Source organism: Myxocyprinus asiaticus, chromosome 20, assembly GCF_019703515.2.
Source record: "Myxocyprinus asiaticus isolate MX2 ecotype Aquarium Trade chromosome 20, UBuf_Myxa_2, whole genome shotgun sequence".
NCBI classification, from domain to species: Eukaryota; Metazoa; Chordata; class Actinopteri; order Cypriniformes; family Catostomidae; genus Myxocyprinus; species Myxocyprinus asiaticus.
The window spans coordinates 17,512,363-17,518,415 of NC_059363.1; positions in this window are offsets into that span (position 1 = coordinate 17,512,363).

Here is a 6,053-nt window from a genome sequence, read left to right on the forward strand (position 1 = left end):
ACGATGTAACGCCGTAACCCTAATCCTGCAGAAACGAATATTTAAACAATTTTACATCTAAAAAAATAAGTTTTAACAGAAGAATTAATGTAAGGGCTTTTATAAAATTATAAGATTTACATTTCTGCCTTTAAACACTCCAAACATTGGCCCCATTCACTTCCAAAGGAGGGATAAGTCGAAATAAAGTTTCTTGGTAATAAACTTTATGCCACAAATGCTGTAGATTGAATTAAACTTGTATTGAACCCGGAATAATGAGAAATCTGAATGATATGATTGACAAGCCTGCTTTATAATTTCACAGGACAGTCAACTTTAAACTACAAATGCCACAATAATGCAAATTTAGGCTCTTGCTCTCTGTATTTGTGGTTTGCTTTATATATTGAGCTTTTTATAAAAATCACAAATTCGCAGAAAATCATTACAAAACTGGTAACAAGAAGATGCTTGTCCATTTCATGTCATATCTTGCCATAAATGATATATACACTGAAAAAACAAACAAACAAAAAAAAAACGATAATTTAATTAGAATTGTTTTGGTGTTAAAACAATTAAATTATTAAATGAAATCATACTCTACCTTAACCACAATGTATTTAAAAATGCATTGGTTTGTATTTGCATTTAAAGTATAACTTTTAAAAATAAATATAAACAAATTGCATATAAATATAACAATTCAAAACAAATACAATCTAAACAACATAGTAAGTTGGCTCCGCCCTCCCTCACGCATCTTTGGTTCATTGGTTGACACTGCGTGTCTGATTGACGGGAACAACAGGTGAGGCTGTTAGTCTGAGCAGACAGTCAGAACGAATGTGTGTGCACTTGAGCATTTAGGCCTATATTATTTCATTTATTTTTTCGTTCTTTGAATTCGTTAATTCTATTCATTTAAATCTTTTGATTATTCATATCTTAATTTTTTTTATTATATATATATATATATATTTATAAATAGATTCGGCTCTTCTGATATGCGAGCCGGCTCCCAACGTTCACCTACAAGAGCCGGCTCTTAGAGCAGACTCGTTCGTAAACGACCCATCACTAGTAGCTCAGCGAGTATTGACACTGACTACCACCCCTGGAGTCGCGAGTTCGAATCCAACAAGCCACGTGATAAAATACACAGATTGACAGTCTCAGAAACAGAGGCAACTGTGATTCATTCTCTACCACCCGGCTTGAGGTGAGTCACTACGCCACCACGAGGATTTAGAGCGCATTGGGAATTGGCCATTCCAAATTGGGGAGAGGGGGAAAAAAAAAAAAAAAAGAAGCCGAATAATGAAGGTGTGCCATGATTGCAGTTGTTTTTGCCATTCAATAGGCCTCATTTTTCATTTTTATTATTATTAATATGTCATATAAAGGTTATATATATATATATATATATATATATATATATATATATATATATATATATATATATATATAAAACCTGGCCTACCTTTTTACGATGTTATGGCTCATTCCAAATTCCAAGAAAACTGTAAACCTTTGTAGTCTAGAGCCTGACCGATATGGGATTTTTGAGACCGATACCGATTTTAGAGAGGGAAAATTCACCGATTACCGATATGGAGGCCGATATATTAACTTTTTGAGCTGGAATGAAAACAGACCTTTTCTATGTGGATTTTTAACCGATTTTGCACCGATACGACTATGCAAAGATACTCAGAAGGCTGCTTTCTTAAACAAATATTTTTATCAAAGAATATTTGATATTATTATTATACATTGTCAAATTCTAGAAATGAACACTGAGAAAATAAAGAATAAATAAAAATAAAACAAATAGCTAAATAAACATCAGTACTGTTTAGTATCAGTCAAATGCTGACTATATTAATTCTGCCGAGTCAAGATAAACAGCGGCAGCCGTGTTACACCGTATTCTGGTATACAAGTTCAGGGGAAACTTTCAACGGTGGAAAACCAGACTTTTAAATATTACATTTTATAAATGCAACAACTGGAATTGTTCGGTTGAGTCATTGTTTATTAAGTTTCCAGTATGTATTTCACAAACTAGTTAACTTACAGACACCGCTTAACTCCGCCCTGTCTGCAGAGCCACCGTCAGTTCAGCTCTGTAAACAATGGAGTCGGAGTGCGCTCTGCTGGACAAACTACATAATGACACCAATTCTAAAGCATTGTTTTCGGCATTATATGTTCTGAAAAAAGTTTTCATATCGGTGCATATCGGTAAAAAAAACCCCGCAGATACCGATATATCGGTGAAAGGCTAATATCGGCCGATAATATCGGCTGACCGATATATCGGTCAGGCACTATTGTAGTCATTTAAGTAAGGCGAATTCGTTAATACACAGAACAGTCAAAGTTCCTAGACAGCTGTCATCATGGACGTAACGCAGCTGATTTTCAATCATTCCGTGTTCCTGTGCGCACATCCATGAATCAAGAAAGAACGGCAAATTCAAAAGTCACTTTTAAGTTGTGTTACTTTATGATACTACTATGATCACCATGAGTACCAACTTCACTATATACCCCGCAGTGTTCTCAACAGCATTAAACTTCTAGCCAAAAGGCATCAGTGGCCTGGTCATGGGAGAAACTCGAAGGTGCAATTTCTCCAAGAAAAACTCCACAGATAAGTCCTGGCATTAACCACCACTTGATATCAGGGTAATTTCCCCATTTTCTATATGTTCTCATACATTTTTACCGCTTTGCCATTGTTAAGATTGTCTCATTTCTATCACAAAAATCAATGAGCAACACTTGCAGATCGCACACATTCAGAATTTACTGGTGGGTGTGGCAACTCGTGCTCCTCTGAACAGGATTAAACACATTTTCTGTCAATTAGTGTTCTGGCTGTTTGATTGAATGATTGTGTGTGCAGACGTTTTCTTTATTGTAGTTGCATGGGCAATGGAAATTCTTAATTTTAACATTTTAAAACCCGCCAAAATCATTCCAAAGCAGCCCAGCACATTTTTCCCTGCACAAATCTATTGAAAGTAGCCCAATTGGGCAGGAACCCGCCAAATCTGGCAACACTGAGCGTGAGAGCAGAACGGGACACCAATGCTCATGACGTCATATCAGTGAAGCCACTGCGCCACCATATTGCATATAGTTACTTGTTTGTTTTCATCAAAACGTGCCTTTTTCTCGCAGTCACTTGAATAAGAGCGTGCGCTCCCTCTCCCTCTATCACACGCAGAGAGGGAGACACGCAAAGCAATGTTGGTTAAAATTAAACTGATATGCTAGGTTTAAATAGCATACAAACACGTATTTATGGCATGTATCCGTGTATGACAACAGATAGCACTTCAATATGAAAACAAGCAAATCCCGAGCTTTTAAGGCGATTCAGAAATCCCGGTCTGACTTTTTTTAAAGTCCTGTTCGGGGTTAGGATGTATTGTCACCCTAAACAAGCGGATATTACAGCTTTTCCTACTTACATTAAAACTTGTGGACAGTTTTGCCGCTTCCTTTGGTGATTGTTGTGCTGCACTGATAGGCTGAACACCAGGGCAGATGAATGCTCTGACATCGCGATCCGCGTATATCTTCTCCCTCCTAACGAATATTATCCATAACGAGCTAATTAAACATAAACACGATTTTCACTTTCGCCTGTCAGTCATTTACGCTCTATGTGAGTTTGGGCATACCAAAATGGCCGCTCGAACACTTCCGGTGGCTTCACCTCCTGCTGGCAGTTTAACCTTGCGTCAGCGATCCAGTTCTGTCCTCTTTTTCAGACAGCGAAATTACCTGTGAAATTACCATTATGCATGGTATGCAATACCAGTATTGCAACTGTTTATGCATGTTCTTTCAATGCGGATGCTACAGACTTCCACTTCGCAGCTTTTTTCCATTACCAAGCACTGAAAAATCACTAACAACAGTCAAAAACGAGTGAAGAGTCTGTCACTCTTTCTCACTAAAGGCCGCGTGTGAACATTCGGTTTCGATGGCAATCCCTGAATAGATGTGTACATGCATGCGCCCTGTATGTGTGTGTTTGTGAGAGAGAGAGAGAGAGAGAGAGAGAGAGAGAGAGAGAGAGAGAGAGAGAGAGAGAGAGAGTGAGTTCACGTATATGATGCGCTAGATTTAATTATTTTTGTTGAGCAGTTCAATATGAAAACAGCTAAATCGCGGACATTTAGGGAATCTAGAAATCCCAACTGGTCGATTTTTAAGGTTCGGAAATTTCACCTTTGCATTATTTCTGCATTAAAAAGTGCCACCTTCTCACGCACTCTGCTGAGACTCACAGTGCGACATGAGATATGACCCTTGTAAAGATGATTAATAAAACAAAGGCTTGGTTTAAATGTTTTTCATCTTTATTATCTTCCAAAATGACAGGCAGTATTTGGAATTATCCGTCATTGTTTTTTTTTTTGTTTGTTTTTTAAAGGTAAGTGATGGAGAATTAGTTTAATGCAACCTCTGATTATTACATCTGGTTCAACTCAGAATGTGGTGTAAACTGAATGTTTAAACTCAGAATGTTTCAGCAGTGGCAGTTTTTTTTTGGGGGGGGGGGGGTTATCGTTTTGACATTCATTTTCCAGTAGTCTTTAAGCCACCTGTAGTTGTTATAACACCCTATAACAGCGCATACTTATCCAGACCCTTAGCTGCTCGCCATCACTAGTTATATTAGTCTAGCTGATAACAAAAACTAAGCGGAAGTGTGGCGCATCCGAGATTAAGTCTCTCACCGCAATGGCGCCACCCATGGAGAAGTCAGGAAAAAGGTGTGTGTGTGTGTGTGTCTATATACATATATATATATATATATATATATATATATATATATATATATATATATATATATATATATATATTAGTGGACACCACCGGTCTCTCACCCGAGAAGCGCAGCGTATAGTGGTAAACACAGAGTGAGTTGCGCAGGCCATTTCAGTTCAACACGGAATTAGCTGTTATACACCCGTGTGATATGGAAATCTTTCTGTCTTTCTTTTGCTATCATTTTGAGAACAATGAAGCAACAAGGCTTGTGCACTGTTAATGACATTTTTAAAGAACTGGATGCCAGATCAGATGTGATTTTTATGTATTAAATTTTTACTGTATTGTGCATTTAAACATTCAAAGATTATTCTCTGTGAGATTTTTGTTTAGTCAACCAATTTGTAAACATGTTGGTCAATAAACATTATTAACAATGACTTATGTTTCTTGTGGGTAATTGAAATAGATTTAGTGTAGTGTAAAAAATATACAATAATTAGGGGGGCGGGGTAAATCTATATGTTGTTTTTCAGTGTACAAATCTCTTATTTCTCTTTCTTTATAAAGAAATATTTGTTTCATTCAATACAATTTTTTATTTTAAAATATTGTATTCTCTTTTTTCAATGCCACAAGAACAGAAAAGGAGATATTTGTACATATTCACATTAATAACATTAGTTGCCAGAGAAAATAATTTTATACAGAAAATGCTATACTTGTGCTTTATCTACAAAAAAAAAAAACATATATGATGTAATTTACAAAACTCAGAAATTCAGTCTACAAAAAGCCTATTTTCTTCTTGTGAATATGATTTGTCCAGTATAATTAATAACTAGAGATAGTTCACCCAAAAATGAAAATTCCCTCATCATTTACTCACCCTCATGCCATCCCAGATGTGTATGATTCACAATGTATGTGAATGGTGATCAGAACTTAGAAGGTCCATAAAGGCAGCATAAATGTTATCCCTATGACTCCAGTGGTTTGATCCATGTCTTTAAAAGTGATATGTGTGGGTGAGGGTAAACAGATTAATATTTAAGTTATTTTTACCATAAATATCCACCTTTGACCAGCCCCAACAATGGGTGGCTGAATGTGAAAGTGAAAGTCACTTCCACACCAGAATATGAAAGTGTAGATTTACAGTAAAAAAGGACTTATATATTGATCTGTTTCTCACTCACAGTTATCATATTGCTTCTGTCGATATGGATTTAACCACTGGAGTCATCTGCATTACTTTTATGCTGTCTTTATGT